The 26,925-nt window shown below is 47.4% G+C and overlaps 1 long non-coding RNA gene across 1 annotated transcript; it reads right to left on the bottom strand.

Moving 5' to 3' along the window:
- Positions 1-22,984: 22,984 nt before the first annotated feature.
- On the bottom strand, positions 22,985-26,265 carry LOC140427444 (uncharacterized). Its single transcript, XR_011948491.1, has 2 exons — positions 26,028-26,265; positions 22,985-23,435 (listed from the first exon to the last, which is right to left on the bottom strand). It is a non-coding gene; the product is annotated as an uncharacterized lncRNA (long non-coding RNA).
- Positions 26,266-26,925: the final 660 nt, after the last annotated feature.

Raw genomic sequence — 26,925 nt, 5'->3', positions numbered from 1 at the left:
TTAAACCTCTTGCGCATTGGAAAGGAAAAAGTTACAAAGATAGGATTGTGGTGAATTGAGTATGAACAGGATCCAAGCTGGTTGGTGAAGTCAAAACCAAGACACATTCCTTACTGAGAGAGAACAATGACAAAGAACAAAGAAAAGTACAGCACAGGAACAGACCCTACGGCCCTCCAAGCCTGCGCCGACCATGCTGCCCGTCTAAACTAAAATCTTCTACACTTCCGGGGTCTGTATCCCTGTATTCCCATCCTATTCATGCATTTGTCAAGAGGCCCCTTAAACATCACTATCGTCCCTGCTTGCTCCACCTCCTCCGGCAGCGATTTCCAGGCACCCATTACCCTCTGTGTAAAAAACTTACTTTGTACATCTCCTCTAAACCTTGCTCCTCGCACCTTAAACCTATGACCCCTAGTAATTGACCCCTCTACCCTGGGAAAAAGTCTCTGACTATCCACTCTGTCTATGCCCCTCATAATTTTGTAGACCTCTATCAGGTCGCCCCTCAACCTCCTTCGTTCCAGGAGAACAAACCAAGTTTATTCAACCTCTTCTCATAGCTAATGCCCTCCATACCAGGCAACATCCTGGTAAATCTCTTCTGAACCCTCTCTAAAGCCTCCACATCCTTCTGGTAGTGTGGCGACCAGAATTGGACACTATACTCCAAGTGTGGCCTAACTAAGGTTCTATACAGCTGCAACATGACTTGCCAATGTTTATACTCAAAAAGAGTTTATTGACTTTGTTCAGTCTCAATCCTCCTCTCACACCCCATGCGCCAACTGATCCCTATTTGTGCTCTTTTAATCAAATTTGACTAAAACATAACATTAAAAAGAAATTTAAGAAATTAAATCAAAATGTAATTTCAGGGGGTGTTGATGCACCCCAGCCCCTGCATCACCCACCAGTCACGGAAGATGTGAAGCGTGCCATTGGACACTGCGTACTCCCTCTCCAAAGCCACTCAGACGCGAAGGCAGCTGCGGTAGAAGGGCTGACAGCCAGGTCAGACGACCACCTCAATTAAATTTAATAATAATTTAATAATCTTTATTGTAGATTACAAGTAGGCTTACATTAACACTGCAATGAAGTTACTGTGAAAAGACCCTAGTCGCCACATTCCGGCACCTGTTCGGGTACACAGAGGGAGAATTCAGAATGTCCATATTACCTAACAAGCACGTCTTTCAGGACTTGTGGGAGGAAACTGGAGCAACTGGAGGAAACCCTCGCAGACATGGGGAGAACGTGCAGACTCCGCACAGACAGTGACCCAAGCCGGGAATCGAACCTGGGACCCTGGCGCTGTGAAGCAACCTACTGTGGCTACCATACCGCCCAACTGCCCGCTGCCTGGACCTGTTAATGGCCAACTTGGCCAGGCCCAGGAGCAGGCTTACGAGGAGCCCCTGCCTCCCTCCTGGACTGTATTTAAACATGCTCAAGTACTTCAGTGCCCTTCACCTGTGTATATTAACATAATAGTAACATTGAGAAGAAAAAGTAAGAGGTGATTGTCAAAAGAGATTTCAGTATGAGGGAAGTGAGAAGGGGAACTAAGCATAAGGATATCAATATTTTGAATGGATTCAGCCCCCGCCACTGGACATGACCTCATGACTCTTCCAATAATGGCCATCAGTATCTCCACCATGGGGGTTAGAGCATGCAACCGTGCATGTCCCCCTTTAGTTAACTTCTGTTGACTCTGGTTATGCTTCACTTTGTCTTTCAAGGCGAATGGAAGTGTATCAGTGAGTGTCATAAATCATTTGGGTGATGTGCCTCTCATGGTTGAATAGTTGGCAGTGTGCGATGTCTGTGAAATGCGAGTCTGAGGTTTGCATTAGTATTAAGTGTGTGAAGGAGAGGTGAAGCATATGAATGTTAGGTGGGTCCAGAATTGGTGATTTGAGCAGTGGTTGAGGTTAATGCTGCAGTTGGCACTATATGGCATTTGAATATTAATTCACTGACCTTGGCCACTTGTGAGATCAATCAACTTCTTGAGGGAGTTCTTTCAGGTCTATGAGGCTGTTCTGCCATAGGCCTCCATGGCTAACTGCTCCCACGGCCTTCTCATAGTGTGTATGGAGGGTTGCCAGGCTTCCTGCAGGCACAGTTATCTCCCCTCCCCTCCACAAAGATCTTCAGTGTAGTGTTCAGAAAGCCTAGAACCTGCTCTCTCCCATGTTCAACCATTCCTCACTGTTTCCCAAGCCTGATTTAGCTTGCAAAGGATTCTCAGCACCTCCTCCAACAACAATGCATGTCTCCATTGAGGTGCAGACCTGGCTTTAAGCAGCGTTCACAAGTTACAATTGGGGCTCGATGCTGATGTAAAAGGTAAGTTGCCATATTCCCAGGTGACCATAGGCCCTTTGAGGGGAAGAGCTGACTGGTGGTGTTGTTAACCTGAGGATCACCACACCACAGGCAAGGAGCAAGTTTGAGAAGGTGGGGGCCTTCATGAATAACCTCAGCCGGTACGGGAATTGACTGTTGGTGTCACTCTCTATCACAAACCGGCCATCCAGCCAACTGAGCTGGGCCCATGAAAATGTAAATCTCTCCCTTTGAGAGAGAGCTGACTGGTGGTGATTTAACCTGAGGGTCACCACACCTCAGGGCAAGAAGGAAGATTGAGAAGCAGGGCCTTCATGAATTATCTCAGCCAATGTAGGAATTGAACCCGTACTGTTAGTGTTGTCCCAGATCACCAACCAGCTGTTTAGCCAACTGAGCTAACTGACCCCCATACTGATTTATGCAGCTATTCAACAGCACAGTTAGTGCTGGCTGCAATTTGAATCCCCAAACCAAATTTCGGGGGCTATCTAAAGTTTTTTGTGGAAAATCCAGGAATAGTATAAACACCAAAAAAAAATGCTCCTGATAATTCAGTACACTTAATTTTTAATTATACATCATAATTATATTTTGCCATCTTAACTATTATAGTGTCTCCATTATTTCTTAGTTTTTAATTTATGTGTTTATTGTTTCTGCTTCGCCCACTTTTGTATTGTAGCTTTTCAGACTGCATTTTCCACTCTGGGACATGATTATACTTTATAGAAATATAGAATCTTGCAGCACAGAAAGAGGCCATTCGGGCCATGTCTGTATGCCAGCTTTTTCCCATAACCCTGCCATTAGTCTACTTCAAGTATCTGCCCAATTGCCTTTTGAAAGCTCCTATGGAATCTGATTCCATCAGAGCTTACCCCGCTGTATAAAGTAATTTCTCCTAATCTCCCCATTGAATTAGTTTGCTAATTTAGTCTAAAATGTGACTTTCCAAATTTATCCTGAATTTTCCACTGAGTGGCAAGGAAGTCAATAGGAAATTATTATATTTTATATGCAGGTAAATTACGCATCAAAGATATTAAACTGTGACTTTTGAATGTGTGTTATCTGAACAAAGATAACCATGGCTGCAAACATGCAGCAAAGGGGAGAAAGACTATGCAAAGTTCTTGCACTATGTCTCCACAAATAGATTGCCATTCTTAAAAGTTGTAAGTGTTTATTATTAACTTTGAAGGTCATTGTTACCATTGGCAAACCAAAGTCAGAAAGCAACACATCAGAACGAGGGCTGTAATGTGGTTAGAAGTTGCACAAATGATTATTTACACACTGTACAATCACTAACCTTAACTATTATGACAATGCTAAAACTTGATGATAAATGTGATTATTGCAAGTCACAAGGTTAAGGAAGGATTAATGTTAGGGGCTTTGCCTGCCTGAATTAACAATGAGTGGACACTATCATCTGTCTTTAATTTTGTGAATAAAAAAAAACTGGTTCACACAAACGTGGACCAAGTGTAATGACACCTGGTTGGGGGGGGGGGGGCGGTCTCCCAGGCCATTGGAGGCCCCTGGGTGGTTGGGCTCTGGGCAGGGTGGTGCCCTGGCACTCCTGCTGCCATGTGGGCACATTGGCACTGCCAACCTGACACCCTGGCAGTCTCACCCTGGATGGCAGTGCCAAGGTGTCCAGATGCCAAGTTGGCACTGCCAGAGATTGGGCCCAGAGGTGTCCTGCCCTTAAGAAGTTGGGGCGTTTGGGGGGGTCCGGAGGCTGCAGCGGGGTGTCCCAAGATCAGGGTGGCATTTAAAAATGGCTAATCAGTGCAGTAAATGAAGGTAAGCACGGCCTTGCCAAGCCTTTCCTCACCGAGACCCGCACAAAACTGCTGCAGGCGCTGAGAAACATGCCCAAAATGGGACTATTTTATTTCCCCCTGTTAAATCGCACCATTGGTCTTTGATCAGAAGCAAAAGTTCAAGATTTGATGTTGTAGACAATCAGTTTCAGTTCAGTTATCATTTATTCACACATGACATTATATTTTATATGCAGATAAGTTACTCATCAAAGATCATTCAAAATTTTCCCAAAATGCATCCAATTTTAAAAATTCTTTTCAAAGTGCCCTCTGGTGGCTGTTACATACAACTGCAACTAAAACTTTGCTAACCACTTTCTGCTTTCAAAGCTCTATCACTCATGTTCTAAGATGCCAATTTTGTTAACTATAAGAACACTATTTCTATCTGTATTTCAGAAGGGTAAATAATAGGCTTAGTGGTGCAGGTCATTGCACTATTGAAAATTGATATGAGAAGATTGATAAATGAATTTCAGGACAAATTTGTTAAAAGGCAAATTAGGGAAAAATTGGATAAGGCCTGAAAGTAGTTACCGGGATCATGATTAGCCCTTTGTTACAATGCAGGCAGCACATTTAACACATTAAAACACTAGGGCATCACTTAATGCGAGCCTGCCATAGTTATAGCCAACACCTTTGAAAGGGGAGGTGCATTCTGGGTGCAGCAAGTGATGGAAGTGGTCAAGGAAGAATGTCCGATCTGCAGGAAGGTGAAAATGACACCACAGGGTAGAGAGTGTATCCAAGGTTCACTGAACCACTGGCACTGGTGGTCTTGCAGGAGGTGTTCAGGAAGGGTGAATGTACCAGCCTCCCTGAACAGGCGCTGGAATGTGGCAACTAGGGGCTTTTCACAGTAACTTCATTTGAAGCCTACTTGTGGCAATACGCGATTTTCATTTTTTTCATTTTCATGCCTTCAACACACTGTAGTTTAATGGAATATATTAGATCAAGTCCCATTTAGGGTTGTGTGGTGGCTCGAGGCAATACTAGGGAGAATTCTGATGTAACTGAACAAGGGCTTATTGGTAACCAGTAAAGGTAAACTATGCACAGGCACAAAGTCACAAAAGAGGGGTGGGATTCTCCGCCCCCCCCCCCCCCGACGGGTCAGAGAATCGGCGGGGGCTGGCGTGAATCCCGCCCCCGCCGTGTCCTGAAGTTTCTGCCACCAGAGATTCGGCGGGGGCGGGAATCGCGCCGGTCGGCGGGCCCACCCCCGCCGATTCTCCGGCCCGCGATGGGCTGAAGTCCCGCTGCTGGAATGCCTGTCCCGCCAGCGTGGATTAAACCACCTTTTGAACGGCGGGAGAAGACGGTAGTCGTGGGTTTGGAAGGTGTTGTCTAAGGAACCTTGGTGAGTTACTGCAGTGTATCTTGTAGATGGTACACACGGCTGCCACCTCGTTGGAGGTGGGAGGTTTGAATGATTGTGGAAGGGGGAGTAATCAAGGGGGCTGCTTTGTCCTGGATGGTGTCGAGTTTCTCGAGTGTTGTTGGAGCTGCACTCATTCAGGCAAGCGGAGAGTATTCCATTACACCCCTGACTTGTGCCTTGTAAATGGTGGACAGGCTCGGGGGGGGGGGGTCAGGAGGTGAGTTACTCACCGTAGGATTCCCAGCCTTTGACCTGCCCTGGTAGCCACAGTATTAATGTGGCTAGTCCAGTTTCTGATCAATGGTAACCCCCAGAATGTTGATTGTGGGGGATTCAGTGATGGTAATGCCATTGAATGTCAAGGGACAGTGGTAGAGTCTCTCTTGTAGGAGATAGTCAATGCCTGGCACTTATGTGGTGCAAATGTAACTTGCCACTTGTCTGCACAAGCCTGGATATTGTCCAGGTCTTGCTGCATTTAGACATGGACTGCTTCATTATCTGAGGAGTCGCGAATGGTGCTGAACATTGTGCAGTCATCCGCAAACACCCCCACTTCTGACCTTATGATGGGAAGGGAGGTCATTGATGAAGCAGCTTGTCATGATATTCAAACACACATATCATGATGGACACACCAACAGACAAATCAGAGCACACAACACCACAACCAATCACACACAAAGACAGGAACCACATAAAAGCATGAACACGACACCTAGTGGACAGTAGGTCTGGGGACAAGGACACGGACACGACCTGTTTCAACATCACAAACAGGGAATCCCCACGTGCAGAGTATCAAGACAAAGCTGTACATAGAAAGTTTAAATAAAATAGCGTTGTACCATATACAACCGTGTTGGCTCATCTATGTGTCAGAACGCCCAACACCACACAGCTGACGATGGTTGAGCCCAGGACACTATCCTGAGACAGTCCTGCAGTGATGTCCTGGAGCTGAGATGGTTGACCTCCAACCACCACAACAATCTTCCTTTGTGCCAGGTATGACTCCAACCAGCGGAGAGTTGCACCCTGATTCCCATTTACTCCAGTGTAGCTGGGGCTCCTTGATGCCATACTCAGCCAAATCCTGCCTTGATGTCAAGGACAGTTACTCTCACCTCATCTCTAGCATTCAGCTCTTTTGTCCATGTTTGAACCAAGGCTGTAATGAGGTCAGGAGCTGAGTGACCCTAGCGGAACCAAACTGAGCGTCCGTGAGCAGGTCATTGCTGAGCAAGTGCCGCTTGATAGCACTGTTGATGACTCCTTCCATCACTTTGCTGATGATGGAGAGTAGACTGATAGGGCGATAATGGGCTATGTTGGATTTGTCCTGTTTCTTGCGTATAGGACACATCTGGGTAATTTTCCACATTGCTGGGTAGATGCCAGTGTTGTAGCTGTACTGGAACAGCTTGGCTAGGGGTGTGGCAAGTTCTCGATCACAAGTCTTCAGCACTATTGCAGGAATACTGTCAGGGCCCATAGCCTTTGCAGCATCCAGTGCCTTCAGCCATTTGTTGCTATCACGTGGAGTGAATCGTACTGGCTGAAGACTGATGTATGTGATGTTGGGAGCCTCCGGAGGAGACCGAAGTGGATCATCCAGTCGGCACTTCTGGCTGGAGAATGTTGCGAATGCCTCAGCCTTGTCTTTTGCACATATGTGCTGGGCTTCTCCATCATTGAGGATGGGGATATTTGTGGAGCCTCCTCCTCCTGTGAGTTGTTTAATGTCCACCAACATTCACGGCTGCATGTGGCGGGACTACAGAGCTTAGACCTGATGTGTTGGTTGTGGAATCACTTAGCTCTATCTATTACTTGCTGTGTTGCAGCTTCACCAGGTTAACACCTCAAGCGGGATTCTCCGACCCCCCGCCGTGCCGGAGAAATGCTGGGGGGCAGCGTGAATCCTGCCTCGCCTCCCCGACGCCGGCTGCTGGATTCTCCGGCGCAGGTTTTCCGGCGGGGGCGGGAATCGCGTATCGCCGGTCGGGGGCCGTTCGCAGTGGCCCCCCCGGCGATCCTCCGCTCCGCGATGGGCCGAGTGGCCGCCCGTTTTCGGCCAGTCCCGCCGGCGTAAATCAAACAAGGTCCTTACTGGCGGGACCTGGCTCTGTGGGCGGCCTGTGGAGTCCTCAAGGGGGGGGGGCGCGGGGGGATCTGGCCCCGGGGGGGGTGCCCCCACGGTGGCCTGGCCCGCGATCGGGGCCCACCGATCTGTGGGCGGGCCTGTGCCGTGGGGGCACTCTTTCCCTCCGTGCCGGTCGCTGTAAACATCCGCCACGGCCGGCGCGGAGAAGAACCCCCTGCGCATGCGCTGGGATGACGCCAGCACACACTGGCGCTCCCGCGCACGCGCCAACTCGCGCTGGCCGGCGGACGCCCTTCGGCACCAGTTGGCGCGGCACCAAGCCCTTCGGCGCCGGTTCGTGTAGTGCCAATCCCGCCGGCGCCGGCCTAGCCTCTGAAGGTGTGGAGGATTCTGCACCTTCTGGGTGGCCAGACGCCGGAGTAGTTTGCGCCACTCCTCGGCGTCGGTACAGCCCGCCCCGCCGGTTAGGGGAGAATCCCGGCCCTCATTTTTCGGTATACCTGATGTTGCTCCAGGCATGCTCTCCTGCACTTTTTTTTGAAACAGGATTGCTCCACTGGCTTGGTGGTAATGGTAGAGTGTGGGATATGAAGTTTCAGATTGTGGTTGAATACAATTCTGCTGCTGTTAATGGCGCAGAACGCCTCATGGATGCCCAGTTTTGAGTTGCCAGATCTGTTTGAAGTCTATCTCATTTAGCACGGTGCTGGTTCCACACAACATAATGGAGGGTATCCTCAATGTGAAGATGGGACTTTGTCTCCACAGGTACTGTGCTGTGGTTACTTCTACTGATGCTGTCATGGAGATGCATCTGCAGCAGGCAGATTGGTGAGGGTGAGGTCAAGTATGTTTTTCCCTCTTGTTGGTTCCCTAACCACCTAGCACCTATGTCCTTTAGGACCCGCCAGCTCGGTCCGTGGTGACACTACTGAGCCACTCTTGGTGATGGACATTGAAGTGTCCACCCAGAGAATATTCTGTGCCCTTGCCACCCTCAGTGCTTCCTCCAAGTGGTGTTCAACACGGAGGAGTATCTGATTCACTAGCTGAAGGTGGCCGGTACGTGGTATTCAGCAGGAGGTTTCCTTGCCCATGTTTAACCTGAAGCCATGAGACTTCATGGGATCCAGAGTCGATGTTGAGGACTCCTAGGGCAACTCTCTCCCGACTGTATACCCTCTAACAGTTCATCACAATGTTAATCTGTTGGGGGTTTCTCTGGGTCTCGTAGACCGCCTTATTCCCCAACCGGCTCCTCCAACTCTGAGGTAGCAACTTTGCCATCGGTGGAAGATTGTCTCAGAGATTAGACAACCACAGCAGAAAATGTTTTTATTATACAAAACAAAGATGAAAGTGAACATATACAGAAACTATACATCAGTTGCAAAAGTGTCCAGCTTTGACCTAGTCTCTTACCCCCAACTTCCTAATCCTATTTCCCAAGTCTCCCTCCCCATCTTGCTATCTGGTGTGCCTTCTTTGCTTGTTGGTTTAGCAATTCTGAACCTATGGAAGTAGAGTAGTGCTACGTATGTTGCCTCGTGTTAGGTTGCTCTTATTTGGTTGTTCCTGATCATAAGCATTTTTGGTCCAGAGGGAGTCCCCCCCACCATGTGAGGCATGTTTGGCTTCTGTGTCTCTTTGTTCCCTCCCTCCTCCTCCCCCCCCCCCCTTCACCCCCTTATCCCCCCCACTTTCCCCCTCTGTCTTCACGTTTTTGTCTGTGGTTCTTCTGTCCTCCCCCCTGCCTTATTGGCTGCTGCCTACAACAGGGCTTGGAGCAAATTGGTGAATGGCCTTCAGAGCTTGTGGCAGCCCTCTTCCAACCCCCGGATGGTGAATTTGAGTTTGTCCATTTGGAGAAATTCCGACAGATCGGACAGCCAGTCTGTAGCTTTAGGGGGTGCTACTGTTTGCCAACCGAGCAGGATTCTTCAACGGGCGATTAGGGAGGCAAAGATCCTCTTCCCCATATGAAGTTCTGGCTGTTCTGATACCCTGAAGACTGCCAATTTCGGGTTTGGCTCCATCCTCATTCCCACAACCTTGGACATCGCCTCAAAGAAGGCTGTCCAGAACCCAACAAGCCTGCGGCATTACCAGAATATGTGGGCGTGGTTGGCCAGGCCTCCCTGGCACTGTTCACATTTGTCCTCTACATCCAGGAAGAATCTGCTCATTCGGGTTCTCTGTGTGCTCTGTGTAGCACTTTCAGCTGCATTAGGCTTAGCCTAACGCAAGTGGAGGTGGAGTTGACCCTGTGCAGCACTTCGCTCCGGAGTCCCCATCCTATTTCAAAGCATGTCTTCCTTCCCATTTTTCTCTTGTCTCGTCCAGTGGAGAACATGCCTTTTCCAGTAGCTGCCCTTACAGGTCCCTGCCGCCCCCCCCCCCCCCCCCCCCCCGTCCCCCAAGTTGTCCGCATCCAGTAGGTCCTCTAATGGTGGTTGTTTCGGCGCTCATGGGCATGTCTATGTTTTCCTACGTAGGAAGTTTTTAAATTGCATGTATCTTGCTGTGTTATGCTGCTTTGGATAACACAGGCTGCTACTTGATGCAGTCTTAACTAAAGGATGCTCCAGACTCTGAAATGAGTTCAACGTGTTTATTGAACTATTAACACAGTTCTCAAATGAGTTTGACTCTCTGCTAATCTAACTGTAGTAACTCAGTCTAACGGTACCAGCTTGCTCTAAGCCACGTGCTGGGGTGTGATGTTGCTGATCAACCCTGTCTAACTCTCTAGATGTCTGTCTGTGGAAAGAGGCAGGGTGTGAGTGCCTCATCACTTTTATAGTGTTCATGTCATGCCCCTTGTGGTGATGCCACCTCTGAGTGTCCTGACTGCTCATTGGTTGTGTCCTATTCTGAGTGTTTATTGGTTGTGTTATGGGCAAGGCGTTTTCAGAACTCCAAAATGTATCATGGAGTTCAACCAACCTCCCCCTTTAATGTATTTGTTGCTTTTCCTAGCTCACGGCTTGTTCCCTTGGTGTGGGATTACAATTCTGGACACATGAGTTTTTAAACACAAAACAATGTTTATTCCATGAACTCAACTTAACATCTTAAATAAACATTGGATCTCTTAACACCCCTTACTTCAAAGATAACTCTGAAAATATTACAACAGTAAATAATCCCTCAAAATGTTCCTTCAAACTTCCAAGAGACTTAACATCTTTAAACAGAATCACATCAGGTTAAAGGCTTTACTATTATGAGTTTAAATCACCCAAATGATCCTTTCATGGCAGAGATGACAGCAAATCCAGCTCACTGCAAAACACAGACACTCCCCAAGCTATTTTCCTCCAAACTGCAACTAAAAACTGCATAATGGCTGATCTAAAGCCCAGCTCCACCCACACTCTGACATCACTGCATTTTCTTAAATGTACATTGCGTAAACATCCATTTCTTAAAGGCACTCTCACATGACACCTCCCCCCAAGAAAAATAAATAAACCATCAACTGCAAGATGGTTCATTTTTCACTTTTGCACCATCCACTACGAAATGTACACAGTAAATATACCTTTTCGTTTTAAAAAAAAAACAACACACGCAAACAGGTATAATAATATAGTCCATTTTTTCTTTGTTCTTCTTCCTCCAACCGAAATCCTTCTCGATTGACAGTCTCTTTGAACAAAGTCTTTGCACGATCCATCTATTCCTCTACTCCTCAGCATTTCTCTTCAGAATCAGATAATTTAGTTCAATCTGACCACAGAGCCCCTTGCAATTCTCCAATACAGGAACATTGGTTACCACAGCTTTCAGGCAGTCAAATGCCTGTTGAAAGTCCGCTGTCCATTGAAATTTATTACATTTCTTCAGCAATTCCATCAGTGGAGTAATCACGCCACAAAACTTTTGCACAACTGTTCGATCAAATCCACTCATGCTAAGAAATCACATTATTTCTCTTTGTCTTGAGGATATCGGAAACTCTGCAAGGAAAGTGATTCGGGCTTCTCCAAATTCACTTTCGGCTAGGTTCATCACCAAGCCCGCCTCCTGAAGTCGATCGAAGAACTCTATACAAGGTTTTAAAGGTTCTTTCCATGTCTGGAAGTTGGAAATAAAAACGGATTGTCCCACTTTCTCAATGCAATCCTTCAAACGTGGGATAGGGTAAGAGTCCGTTCTTGTAACTGCATTCACCTTTCGATAGTCCACACACAACCGTTGGGAACCATCTGGTTTAGGTACCATCACTATGGGTGAGCTCCATTGGCTGCAACCCACTTCAATTATGCCATTTTTAAGCATACTTTCAATCTCTTTGTTAACCTGTGCCAATTTTAAAGGACTAAGTCTATATGGATGTTGTTTGATAGGAACAGCATTTCCCACATCTACATCATGTATAGCCATTGTAGTACTTCCCAATTTATCTCTACAAACTTGCCCATGTGATATCCATAACTCTTTCAGGTCAGTTTGTTTTTCCTCTGGAAGGTAACTTAACAATTCATCTCAATTTTTAAGAACATCCTCATTTTCCAATTAAATTTGAGGTATGTCAAATTCACAGTCATCTGGATTTGGTTCGTCACTTTGAGTTAGAATCATTAAAACCTCCTTTTTCTCTCCTTCCCTTTCAAAGTACCTTTTAAGCATATTCACATTACACACTCGGTGAGTCTTCCTTCTATCTGGTGTTTTTACCATAGAATTCACCTTGCTTAATTTCCTTTCAATCTGATAAGGTCCACAAAACCTAGCTTTTAAAGGCTCACCTACCACTGGTAACAATACTAAAACTTTATCTCCACTGGCAAAACTACGAACTTTGGATTTCTTGTCCGCTACCCGTTTCATCACATTTTGTGCAACTTTCAAATGTTGTCCAGCCAATTCACCTGCTCTATTTAATCGTTTCCTAAAATTTGACATGCAATCCAATAGTGTAATTTCCGATTTCTCACCCCCCAATTTTTCCTTAATCAATTTAAGTGGTCCTCTTACCTCATGACCAAAAATTAGTTCAAAAGGACTAAATTTGGTAGACTCATTAGGTGCATCCCTAATTGCAAACAATACGAATGGAATTCCTTGATAATCTTGACAATACATTGTCTTTAATGTCTGATGCCATCTTTCTAATGCTCCCTGCGATTCTGTATGGTACGCAGTTGATTTAAATTGTTTTATTCCTAAGCTATCCATAACTTCTTTGAATAACTTTGAAGTAACATTTGATTCTTGATCCGATTGAATTTCTGTGGGTAGTCCATATCTAGTAAAGAATTTAAGTAACTCCTCCACAATCCTTTTAGCTGTAATATTATGAACTGGAATGGCCTCTGGAAACCTCGTAGACACATCCATTATAGTCAAAAGATTCCCACTTTTTGTTTTAGGAAGCGGTTCTACACAATCAATTATGACCCTCGTAAAAGGTTCCTCAAATGCTGGAATGGGTATTAAGGGCGCTTGAGGTTTCCCTATCACTTGACATGTGTGACATGATTGACAAAATTTAAGTACAACTTTATGTAGTCCAGGCCAATAAAATTGTTTCTGGATTTTAGCTTGAGTTTTCCTTATTCCCAAATGATCTCCCACTGGTACCTCATGTGCAACGCGCAACACCTCCTTTCTATACCCTACCAGCAATACTACTTGATGAACTTCTGCCCACTTTTCATCCGCTTGCATATGTACAGGTCTCCATTTTCTCATCAAGACATCATTTTTACGGTAATAACACTCTGGTATACTCTCAGATCCTCTTCCGTATATGCTTTCTGATACATCCGTTTTATTTCTACCTCTTTCTGTTGTAACTCCGCCAATTTTCCCGTAACAGCCTCCCCGAGCAGGCGCCGGAATGTGGCGACTAGGGACTTTTCACAGTAACTTCATTGAAGCCTACTTGTGACAATAAGCGATTTTTATTCCATTTTCATTTTCATTTCAATTTTCCTGAACTAAAAATATCCGCCTCATCCTCTGATGCACGATCAATGACCACTAAAGCGAGGTTGTAGTCCAACTGAAGGCTTTAATAAGCTAGGTGTTTCCCCCAGCAGCTCAGGTACAGAATGAAGGCTGCTGGGGCAGCACAGGTTCTCATACCCCGCCTAGCAGGGCGCAGCTATCATACATTCTAACCACTAGAAAGCATACAGTTTCCACCAATGGTGCTTTAGCCCAGCAGGTACCGTAATACCTATAATACCACATTCACTCCCTGTTAAAAAAGAGTCCGGCGGGGGTGGTAGCCTGAAACTACAAAACATGGCAACGTGGTATAATTAGTTATGGAGGTACCGTAATACCTCCGTACAGTGTTTAGTAACTATTTACAATTCTGATAGCTATGTACATTTGATGGTTTATATTTACAGTTTACAATTAAAATGAAGCAATCAGTCGATCGGGGGCCCTGGTCGTCCTCAGTGATCGTTGGAGCTTCGGTGGTGACTCCGGAGGCTCGGGCATCTGTGACTCCGGGGGCGTGGCTTCGATCTCCATGGCAGCTTCGGCACCCCTAGACGGCGCTGGTGGGGAAAACGGTTGACCTGGGAAGGGAGCGCCTGCCGGGGGCGTCGGTGGGTGGGGGGGCCTAGACGGGGCCGGCGGAAGGACCGATCCTCCTGTAAGGTGCTGCGGTGGAGGGGAGGGTGGGACTGGTGGCTGGGATGTGCTTGGGGTTTCAGCGGGCGCCAGGTCCCGTAGGGAGACGTATCTTGTTGGCCGTCGGAGTACGCCACGTAGGTGTACTGGGGGTTAACATGGAGCAGATGGACCCTCTCGACCAACGGGTCCAACTTGTGCACCCGCACGTGTTTTCGGAGCAGGATGGGTCCGGGTGCTGCCAGCCAGGCCGGGAGCGAGGTCCCAGAGGAGGACTTCCTAGGGAAGACAAGGAGATGTTTGTGAGGTGTCTGATTGGTGGTCGTACAAAGCAGTGACCGGATGGAGTGGAGGGCATCCGGGAGGATTTCTTGCCAGCGGGAGACTGGGAGGTTCCTGGACCGCAGGGCCAGTAGGACGGTCTTCCAGACTGTTCCGTTCTCCCTCTCTACCTGTTCGTTACCCCGGGAGATGTAACTGGTCGTCCTGCTCGACGTGATGCCCTTGCTGAGCAGGAATTGACTCAGTTAGGCGCTTATAAAGGAGGGCCCCCTATCACTGTGTATGTAAGCGGGGAACCGGAATAGTGCAAAGATGCTATGGAGGGCCTTGATGACGGTGGTTGCGGTCATGTCGGGGCAGGGGATGGCAAATGGGAACCGGGAGTACTCATCAATCATGTTCAGGAAGTACATGTTGCGGTCGAGGAGGGGAGGAGGCCTTTGAAGTCCATGCTGAGGTGTTCAAAGGGACGGGAAGCCTTTATCAGGTGCTCTTTCTCTGGTCGGTAGAAGTGCAGTTTGCACTCCGCGCAGATTTGGCAGTCCCTGGTGGCTGTCCTGACCTCCTCGATGGAGTAGGGCAGGTTGCGGGTCTTGACAAAATGGAAAAGCGAGTGACTCCCGGGTGGCAGAGGTCCTCGTGGAGGGCTCGGAGGCGGTCTACTTGTGCGGTGGCACATGTGCCGCGGGACAGGGCGTCTGGAGGCTCGTTTAGCTTCCCGGGATGATACAAGATCTCGTAGTTGTAGGTGGAGAGTTCGATCCTCCACTGCAAGAACTTGTCGTTTTTTATCTTGCCCCGCTGTGCATTATCAAATATGAAAGCAACCGACCGTTGGTCGGTGAGGAGAGTGAATCTCCTGCCGGCCAGGTAATGCCTCCAATGTCACACAGCTTCTACTATGGCCTGGGCCTCCTTTTCGACTGAGGAGTGGCGGATTTTGGAAGCATGGAGGGTACGAGAGAAGAAGGCCACGGGTCTGCCCGCTTGGTTGAGGGTGGCCGCCAGAGCTACGTCGGACGCATCGCTCTCGACCTGGAAGGGGAGGGACTCGTCGATGGCGTGCATCGTGGCCTTTGCAATGTCTGCTTTGATGCGGCTGAAGGCCTGGTGGGCCTCTATCGACAGGGGAAAAGCTGTTGATTGGATCAGGGAACGGGCCTTGTCCACGTAGTTGGGGACCCACTAGGCCTAGGCAACGTTTCAGGGCCTTGGAGCAGTGAGAGAGGGGGAACTGCATAAGGGGGCGCATGCGTTCAGGCTCGGGGCCTATAACTCCATTTCGCATTACGTAGCCGAGGATGGCTCGGCAGTCGGTGATAAACACGCATTTATCCTTGTTGTATGTAAGGTTAAGGATTTTAGCGGTCTGGAGAAATTTTCGGAGGTTGGTGTCGTGGTCCTGCTGGTCATGGCAGCAGATGGTGACATTATCGAGATACGGGAATGTTGCCCGGAAACCGTACCGGTCAACCATTCGGTCCATCTCACCCTGGAAGACCGAGACCCCGTTGGTGACACCGATGGGAACCCTTCAGAAGTGATAGAGCCGCCCATCTGCCTCGAAGGCAGTGCATTTGCGGTCACTAGTACGGATGGGGAGCTGGTGGTAGGCGGACTTGAGATCCACCGTGGAGAATGTCATAATATACACCAGTATATCATGGTGCAGACACACACTGATGGACACACAGTGGGACCAATCAACACACACAACACCGCAGCCAATCACCAGTGAGAGCACACGCACTATAAAGACAGGGGGCATCAGAGTTCCCACGCATTCAAGTTGCAGCTGGCTCGGAATACAGAGCTCACAGCCTGCAACACAGACATTCACCATGTGCTGAGTGCATCGACTGGTTAGGACAAGGCAAAAATCTTTAGTTAAAGCTAGTATCGTATTCACCCACAGTCTGAGTATGTTTAAACAGTTAACGATTCAATAAAATAGTGTTGCACTATTTCAAGTGTTGGTGACCTGTATGTGATCCAGAACACCCAACACATCATGATACCAGGAGTGGTGGGATATTAGCAGTTCTTAGACCTACCTGCAAGTGATCTGCCTTCCGCCAGCATTCCGTCATCCTGCAACATGGACAACATAAGCCCGCCGCCGCCGCCGCTCCGCATCACCGGCAACCTCGGGACCAACTGGAAGATTTTCAAACAGCGCTTCCAGTTATTCCTCGAAGCCACGGACAGGGAGGGCACCTCGGACACCAGAAAGATTGCTCTTTTGCTCTCCACGGCCGGGGACCATGCCATCCACATTTTCAACTCTCTCACCTTTGCAGATGACAAAGATAAGACAAAGTTCAAGACGGTCCTCCTCAAGTTTGACACTCACTGCAGTGTAGAGGTGAATGAAAGTTTCGAATGCTATGTGTTCCAGCAGCATTTGCAGGGTAAGGATGAACCTTTCCAATCCTTTCTCACGCACCTCCGCATCCTTGCGCAATCTTGCAGCTACGGGCCCACCTCCGACTCCATGATACACGACCAGATCATTTTCGGTGTTCAGTCGGACCCCCGATGTCAGCAGCTCCTCAAAGTAAAGCAACTCACCCTAGCGACCACCATCGAGACCTGTGTCTTACATGAAAATGCCACGAGTCGGTATTCCCATATACAAGCGGCTGAAACGGCGCGGCAAGGTCCCCACGAGGCGGAACGGGTCCAAGTGATTGAGCTCCTCCAGGGCCTCAGCCTGGATGAGGGTGGCCATTTTGTGCGCTTGTACGCACCAAACGAGGGGACGGCGACGTCGAGGAACGTAATGCACAGGCGCGCACCACGCACGACCGCACCGCGCAATGAACGAGCTGACGTCACGACGTGCGGCAACTGTGGCTCCGCCCACTTAAAGCGGCAATGCCCAGCAAAATCTCGATAATGCCTACGATGTGGAAGCCTTGGCCACTATGCTGCCTGCTGTCGAGCAGGTCAGCCTTCCAATTCATATCGCTTCAGCCAGCCTCGCAGGGATGTTCGGGCAATTCAACCCACGGTCACCGAGTCCGATGCGGACCTCCCACACAGCAGTGACACCGAGGACCCGAAGGCGCCTTTTCGTGTCGGTGTCGTAACGACAAACAGGCTGTCCCCGAAGCAAAGACACCAGCCACTGTCGGTATACAGCATCGATCCAGATGATGAGTGGTGTGCCATCCTGACGGTCAACCGGTCCCAAATACGATTCCGCCTGGACACTGGTGCCTCCGCCAATCTCATGGCGTGGTCTGCTTTCCAAAGCCTTTGTGTCAAACCAGCCATCCTTCCTTCGGCCTGCCAGCTATTGGACTACAATGGCAACATCATTCCTGCTACCGGCGTATGCCAACTTGAAGTGACGCACAAGTCACGGAAAGCCATCCTTCCCTTCGAGATTGTGGGCTCCTCGAAGGACTCCCTGCTTGGCGCACAGGCGTGCAAGTAGTTGAACCTCATTCAAAAAGTTCACTCTCTCTCTCCTGATGACACGCCTGCCTTCCAGGACGCTGACTTCAGGGCGCAACTCGACGCCATCATCGACCAGCACCGCAACGTCTTCGAAGGCATGGGCACGCTCCATTATACTTACAAGATCCTACTCAAACAGAATGCCACGCCTGTGGTGCATGCACCTCGCAGAGTCCCAGCACCCCTCAAGGACCGCCTCAAGCAGCAGCTGCAGGACCTCCAAGACCAAGGAATGATCTCCAGAGTTACGGAACCAACCGACTGGGTCAGTTCCATGGTGTGCGTAAAAAAGCCTTCCGGCGAGCTGAGAATTTGCATTGATCCCAAGGATCTGAATCGCAATATCATGAGGGAGCATTACCCTATCCGATTCCCAAGCGCGAAGAGATCACATGCGAGATGGCTCGCGCCAAGCTCTTCACCAAACTTGACGCCTCGAAAGGTTTCTGGCAAATCCAGCTCGACAAATCCAGCAGGAAACTGTGTACCTTTAACACCCCCCTTGGCAGATATTGTTACAACAGGATGCCGCCCTCTCTTCCCTATCTCTTCATGCTTTGTAAACAATAATTTCACCCCTAACCACAGACGTCTGCACTTCCCAGAATGTGGAGTGTGAGACCTCCCCGTTCCGGTTTTAGGAATATACTCGTTAATGGCTTGTGATATTTTCTCGCTGAAAGCCTTATCGGCAAGGAGGGCTATGCCCAACCTCCATGGGGAGCATCGGGCAGGTCTCCAACCTCACATCCAGGTAGTTTGGAGCGTGGTCGGAGATCACAATCGTGGAATATTCCACTCTTACCTTCCCTGGAAGCATCCACTATAAAGACTCAATCCAGGTGTATACGTTATATTACTTTTACAATTGATATAAATTCTTGATATGAGTTCTTTTCTACCATTCCTAAAACCAATTATGATTCCACAGACATTTTAGAGAAATTACAGATTTTCCCAATTTCACTGCTTTGGATCACAAAGAGGAATACGAGAGGAAAGTTCAGAACACGACTATCGATATCAACAGAAAATACAAAAATTGGTGCAAATGGTTTATTTATTTATTGTTTCACTGAGTGTGGATGTTACTGTCTAGACCAGGATTTATTGCCCATTCCTGTTTACCCTTGAGAAGGTGGAAATGAAACACCATTATGAACCGTAACAGTCCATGTGGTGTAGATACACCCACAGTGCTATTAGAGACAGGAGGTTAGAAGTGGGTTCACTTTTAAAAGCCATGATGTGGAGATGCCGGCGTTGGACTGGGGTGAGCACAGTAAGAAGTTTTACAACACCAGGTTAAAGTCCAACAGGTTTGTTTCGATGTCACTAGCTTTTGGAGCGCTGCTCCTTCCTCAGGTGAATGAAGAGGTATGTTCCAGAAACATATATATAGACAGGCTTCTGCTACCCCTTCTGCCCCCTCCTGCGACCCTTCTGCTAGCCTTCTGCAACAGCCGCTCAAATCGTAAGTCTTACGCTCGCTACGAGATAGGCGCTCCTAGCCATTGATCTGTACCAGCTTCGAATCCCGCAGGCTCAGAACCCATACGAAAGGCCATTCGTTTCCCTGACCTGGTGGGCCATTTCCAAAGTTAAGTATTGGCCTGTTAGTTGTAGGAAGTAGCTTAGAAGTAGAATTTATGCATAAACATTGATTACTGTATATAATAAATGTGCGTTGATTTAACTCTTACTAAGCGGTGTGTTGGATTATTGATCATTATTCGGACTTGAACCACGTGGCGGTATCAGAAAGATACCTGGCGACTCAAGAGCAAAGGTGATAGAACAGAGCAATTAAACTAAGACTAAAGTTAACAACATTACCTGTCTATATATATGTTTCTGGAACATACCTCTTCATTCACCTGAGGAAGGAGCAGCGCTCCGAAATCTAGTGTTTTGAAACAAACCTGTTGGACTTTAACCTGGTGTTGTAAAACTTCTTACTGCACTTTTAAAAGGACAAACTTTGACTGGGAGTGGTAAAGCTTCACCAGATAGTCAAATGTTGGAAAGGTCTCTACTTTCAAAAGCTCTTGTGAGAGAGACACAAAATTATTTGTTAAAAAGAGCAAGTGGCTGCCCCAATAATTTTATAGCATAAACTTGGAATTTAAATTAATGACAAATACGATCACAATCCTGCTGCAAAAACAAAATTCCACAAATATTGGAAATCTGAAATAACAATTCAATGGAGCGAAGGTCGGTAATGTAATATGTTCTGAGCATGTGTAAGGGAGGTGGAGAGGGGGTGTTGAGGGAAGAAGAACAAAAGTGAAGGTCTGTGATAGGGTGGGGAGCAGGTGAGAGTCATTGAAAAAAGATTTGATGGTACAAAAGCCAAAGGGAATTGTAATGAGCAAGTCAAGAAACAAAGGAGGTGTCTAGTTTACCTGACCTATTGTCATTCCTTTTGGGCTTTGTACTATTGAACCTTTTGTCATTTAATTGGTAGTGCCCTCCATCCTATTACAGAACTTGTCAAATGTTCTGCTCTCTGCCATAGCGGTATCACCCCACCCCCCCCCACCCCCCAACCCCAGTAACTTTCTCAAAACCAATTAGATTTCTAACTTTCCTCAGCTCTGATCAAACATCACAGACCTGAAAGGTTAACATTGTTATTCTCTCCAAAAATGCTTTCTAGCCTACTGGTTTTATATAACGACTCTGGTGTTGGGGTGACAAAATTTTGATTGGATTGGATTGGATTTTGTTTATTGTCACGTGTACCAAGGTACAGTGAAAAGTATTTTTCTGAGAGCAGCTCAACAGATCATTAAGTACATGAAAAGCAAAGGAAATAAAAGAAAATACATAATTGGGCAACACAAGGTGCACAATGTAACTACATAACACCGGCATCGGTAAAGCATACAGGGGTGTAATGTTAATGCGGTCAGTCCATAAGAGGGTCGTTTAGGAGTCTGGTAACAGCGGGGAAGAAGCTGTTTTTGAGTCTGTTCGTTCGTGTTCTCAGACTTTTGTATTTCCTGCCCAATGGGAGAATTTGGAAGAGTGAGTAAGCCGGGTGGGAGGGATCTTTCATTATACTGCCCGCTTTCCCCAGGCAGTGGGAGGTGTTGAACCACAAGCCACAAGCTGAGTATTTACTGTGAAAGAAGTTTCTATTTCTACCTTGTCTATTTTTGATGCTTCAGTATATGATAATGATGGCAGTTTCTTCATAGTTGAAGATCATGGAAAGGCTTGTCTCTGTGGTAGTTGTCATGATCGTTGGTGATTGAAAAGGTCAATTCTTGTTCTACAGGCTTTGAGCAGTTGGCACACAAGAGCTCCTGGTTTGGAGAGGCCCTGGTATAAGTAGACTCCTTCCATTATCTGTATCTTTCTTCAGAAGCATTGTGTCTATTTTCAGCTTGTAGGTTGTTTTCCTAGTTGTTATGAGCCATTTGTCTCTGTCGGCAGTCTTCTCTGACACACCGGAGTGGCACGGTGGCACAGTGGTTAGCACTGCTGCCTCACAGCTCCAGGGTCCCAGGTTCAATTCCGGCCTTGGGTTACTGTCTGTATGGAGTTTGCACTTTCTCCCCGTGGCTGCGTGGGTTTCTTCTGGGTGCTCCGGTCTCCTCTCACTGTCCAATGAAGTGCAAGTTAGGTGGATTGGCCACGCTAAGTTGCCTTTAGTGTCCAAAAGGTTAGGTGGAGTTACTGGGTTATGGGGATAGGGTGGAGGTGTACGCTTAAGTAGGGTGCTCTTTCCAAGGGCCGGTGCAGACACGATGGGCTGAATGGCCTCATTCGCCACTGTAAATTCTATGATGAGAGCTGCCTTTTCAGTTTGTGTGGACAAGTGTTAAAGGACACCATGGCGAGATCTCCCAGGGCATTCGATTCCGGGCTTTGGGAGAATCTGGTGCTAACATATTGAAGTGAGCCTAACTGCTCACTTAAATATGCAAATCTGACCATTACCTTGATAGTTTTAAAGTAATTACTCTATGGAGATTGTGTCACTGTCTTGATCATATAAAAATGTTTTCTCACTCTCCAGGCACCTTAAGCATTTCATGTCAAGTTGTTTGTCAAGTAGCTGAACATTGCTGGGATCCCTTCTTCAGTGCAACTTTACCATTCACTCAGGAATATGTTTGTTACTCCAGATGTGATCAATCACATCTGCACACTCACATCAGCATCCCAATATTCTGCAACTTATGATCTATCCAATACAAACCTTCTTGATTTTCAGGTATTCATTTCAAAAATCCATCAAAAGATTCACCTGAAGATCTTTTCTTATCCCCCCACAGTACTGTTGTGAGCAGACTATCAAATGTAGTTTTCTTTTTAAAAAGAAAGCTAAGGATACAGACATCTCCAAGAGAAATCTAGCAATTTACCAGTCTCATCTGCTCTATTCTCTCACAGTACCAGCATGATAAGTTCCTTTGAACAAACCCAAGGTGAGTTAATGCAAATTCCCATTTGGTGGGCTGTCTTTTTCCTAACTTTATCTCCTACCCGTAATAATTTCCTCATACAATTTTACACATGCAATAGTTAACCATTTTATCTAATTGTTAGGAAAACATAGGTAGTTTTAAGGGATTTATATTTGTAATGATTTTTTTTGAAAAGATCTTTATTCAGTTTTACCAATATCATACATAACAGAAACAATAACAATAACAGCAAAGCGACCGCCCCCCGCCCCTCCTCTACCACCCCTCCCTCTAACAGCTAATGGTGACCAACCCATTAAAGTAGAAAATGAACGGCTGCCATCTCCGGTAAATCCTCTCAATTGTGCCCCTCATGGTGTACTTACTTTTTTCAAGGTCCAAAAATTCCATCAGATACCCCAGCCGTACTGAGGCACTGGGTAGAGAAGCTGACCTCCAACCCATCAGCACCCAGTCATTTTGTGTGCTTAAAAGGGAATTTTTGTGTTCATGAGATCATTGTAACTTTTTTTTTCTAAATGTTTTTTATTGGGTTTTTGAACAAAGTATATTTACCGTTATGTACACAAAATAGAATACATATATATACATAGAAGAGAAGGGAACACGCACAAAAAACAAAACAAACAACAACAACAAAAAAGTTAGAATAAAATAACTGGTAGGGTATTATGTGCTATTTAACAACAGCAGCTCTGTACAATTGGCAATATTGTTTTTAGCACATAAGTAGGCACCTGTTTGTGGGGGGGTGAAACTGGGGGGGGGTACATATACATTTGGGCGCTGGGGAAACAATTACAGAACATTTACAGAGGGCAATACGCGAATGGATCTGGTGTTGGTGTTGTCGCTTGCTTCTCCTGGACGGTTTTCGCTGCCGTTGACGTCTCGCGATCACCTCCGTTTCAGCCGTTCGGCCCGTCTTTCGCCCGGATTGTCCTTGTTCTCTGCTCCTGTAGATGCCAAGTTTGTTATCGTTTTCCGTGCCCTCCTTCCGGCTGTCATTCCCTTGCCTCCCCCCCACCTCCCTGGTTCTCCTCTATTGTTCCCTGACTCCTCCCTCCTCCCCCCCTCCTCCCCGTTCTGCCCCCTTTCCCCCCCCATCCCCTTCTCTTGTGGTTTGCCTTTATTTTCTCTTAGGTTTAGCTGCTACCCCCCCCCCCCCCCCCGCGGGTCTATCCCTCCCTCCACCGCCTCGGCTACTTTCCCCTGATTCTTGGCTACCTGGTTATTCTTCTGCTTGCTCGTTGGCCACAAGTATATCCCGGAACGATTGGGTGAATGGCTCCCACGTTCTGTGGAAGCCGTCGTCTGACCCTCAGATGGCAAATTTGATTTTCTCCATTTGGAGAGATTCCGAGAGGTCGGACAGCCAGTCTGCAGCTTTGGGTGGTGCTGCTGACCGCCAGCCGAACAGGATTCTACAGCGGGCGATCAGGGAGGCAAAGGCAAGGGCATCCGTCCTCCTCCCCAGGAATAGATCTGGCTGGTCTGATACCCCGAAGACCGCCACTTTCGGGCATGGCTCCACCCTCATCCCCACCACTTTGGACATTGCCCCGATGAAGGCTGTCCAGTACCCCGCAAGTCTGGGGCAGGACCTGAACATGTGGGCGTGGTTGGCCGGGCCTCCTTGGCACTGTTCACATCTATCCTCCACCTCCAGGAAGAACCTACTCATATGAGTTCTTGTTAAGTGGGCTTTTCGTACCACTTTTAGTTGCATCAGGCTGAGCCTTGCGCACATGGAGCTGGACTTGACCCTATGCAGTGCTTCACTCCAGAGTCCCCACCCTATTTCAATCCCCAGGTCTCCCTCCCATTTCTTTCTTGTTGCGTCCAGTACGGTGTCAGCCCTTTCTACCAGTCGATCATACATGTCGCTACAGTCCCTTTATCTAGGATGCTTGTGTCCAATAACTCTTCCAGTAATGTCTGTCGTGGCGGTTGTGGATATGTCCTTGTCTCCTTTCGTAGGAAGTTTTTGCAGCTACCTTAGCTCGTTCCCCCCGGCTAGCTGGAATTTCTATGTCAGTTTGTCTAGTGTTGCGATCCTGCCGTCCGTGTATAGGTCCCTGACTGTCAGTGTCCCTCCATCCTGTCCCCACTTTTTAAAGGTGGCGTCAGGTAGCGCTGGTGTGAACCTATGGTTGTTGCAGATGGGAGCCGTGTCCGACATTTTGGTCAGGCCAAATTGCTGCCATAGTTGGTTCCAGGACTGGAGGGTGGCTATCATCACCGGCTGCTGGAGTGTTTTTTGGGTGGGGTTGGGAGTGCTGCCGTGGCGAGGGCCCGGAGGGAGGTCCCTATGCAGGAGGCTTCCTCCGTGCGCACTCACTTGGCTTCTGGCTCCTTGATCCATCCCCTTATTCACTCGGCCGTCGCCGCCCAGTGGTAGAATTATAGGTTTGGGAGGGCTAGCCCCCCCCTGGATTTTGTTTTTTGTTGGACTTTCTTTGGGATCCTAGCATTCTTCCCTCCACATACGAAAGATCACTGTAACTTAAGGTGCACTTTGCAACCCATGTCAATCCTAAAACCTGTATGTAATTGTTTTTTTAAATAAATATAGAGAACCCAATTCATTTTTTCCAATTAAGGGGCAATTTAGCGTGGCCAATCCACCTACCCTGCACATCTTTGGGTTGTGGCGGCGATACCCATGTAAACATGGGGAGAATGTGCAAACTCCACACGGACAGTGACCCAGAGCTGGGATCGAGCCTGGCACCTCGGCGCCATGAGACTGCAGTGCTAACTGTATGTAATTGTTAAGCTAAAGGAAGAGTAGTGTGTATTGTATTGTATTATAATCCAATTTTGTCATGTTTAAAAAAAGTTTTTTTCTTGTTGTTAAAACTAACTACTGGTCCTATGACTCTGTTCCTCCATGTCTTATTAAAAAAAAGTAAAAGTTATGGGTCAGAATTCTCCATTTCAGAGACTAAGTCCTGACGACAGGACTGAATCGTGTGAGTACTATGGCCCTGAAAGCGGTGCAAGTTCTGGAGCGATTCAGGGTGTCCTAATGCGCTAGCACCGGTGCCACGTGGAACGAGTGCAATTCCAAGGAATGCTGGCGTGAGGTTCGCTGGAGTCGGTATTGGCATTCGAGAGCCTGACAAGCAGGAGCGGCAGATAGGCACTCTACTCCCCAAACACCTCATCCCAACCAAGAAGATGGCACTGGTTGCGCTGGAGCATGCCCATCCCGTTGATGGGTCGGCTGAGGCCAGAGGGTACCTAGAGAGGTGGCTAGGGGGGATACCCATGATGGTGTGCGCAGCTGCATGGCTGCCTTGCAGGTTGGCGCAATGGCGGTCCATGTCCATCCAAACCAACCCCATGGCCTACCACCTGGCCGCCCCCCACTACACTCCCGGCCCTGGTCGAAGCCCCCTGACCAGCAGCACAACTGTCAGCACACTATAGCGATGTGGGACATTTTTAGTACCCGTCTCTCTCCCTCAGCAGCCATGGCACCTTTTTCCGGATTTTAAATACCACAAATGAACCTCACCGTCAGTAATTTCCGCTCCCCTTACCTCCACTCATTGCACCTTCAGCGCTGGCTGCCACTAGTAGCCGCCCCTGCTGTGCTGCTGGCTCTATGATTGTGCCAGGAACTCCACGCAGTAGCCACTACATTGGATGCACAGGCAATAAGCCACCCCGGGTTCTGCCAGCTGCTGAATGTCTGAAAGTATTCTCTTTGAGGTTCTCTTGGAGGAATTACAGAGCTCCATGAATGAATAACATGGCTGTCTCGGTACTTACTCTGCATGAAGAAACCTGGTCATCAGGAGAAAATCAGTAAGCAATATTAGTGATGGATTTCATTCTCTGTATTGCAGTTTGTGAATCATTTACTCATTTGACCTTTGGACTTCAGCTTTACAACATCATAATTTATTCAATCAACAGCATTACTTTATGTATTTCCATAACTTCTGGTTATTGACCCTCATGAATCTCTTTAATGACCCGTCTATAATATTTAATGGCGTAGGGTTATTCTATTCCAAGTACACTGTCTGTTTCACCCATAACCACATCATAGTTTAAATGCTTTATAAAAAGCCAACTAAACACTGATGCTGAAATTACCTCCCTTGTTTAATTGCTTCATTTTATTTACGCATTTTGGTTTTATTTTTGATGTTTTGATCCAAATGTTCTTCTTGCACTGCTTGCCCTGTTATTCTTTAAGTAATTAAACCGATAACTTTCAATTAACTTTATGTATGCAAGAACTGAGCTTATTGCGAATAATTTACTTGCAATTCATAAATGATGGGCCTTCAAGAGTGAGCAAAGAAAGAACCTTTAGCTACATTCATTCATTTTTAGCAAGAAAAGAAATAATGCAATATGGACTTTGCTGGTCTATTACAATTAAAGTTCATCTGTGAGAAGCTGATATGTGAGTGATTTAACGTTGTA

The sequence above is a fragment of the Scyliorhinus torazame genome, chromosome 7, assembly GCF_047496885.1.
Source record: "Scyliorhinus torazame isolate Kashiwa2021f chromosome 7, sScyTor2.1, whole genome shotgun sequence".
Taxonomy (NCBI): domain Eukaryota; kingdom Metazoa; phylum Chordata; class Chondrichthyes; order Carcharhiniformes; family Scyliorhinidae; genus Scyliorhinus; species Scyliorhinus torazame.
Note: the sequence above shows the minus strand (reverse complement) of the source record. Positions and strands in the feature narration are given on the sequence as shown.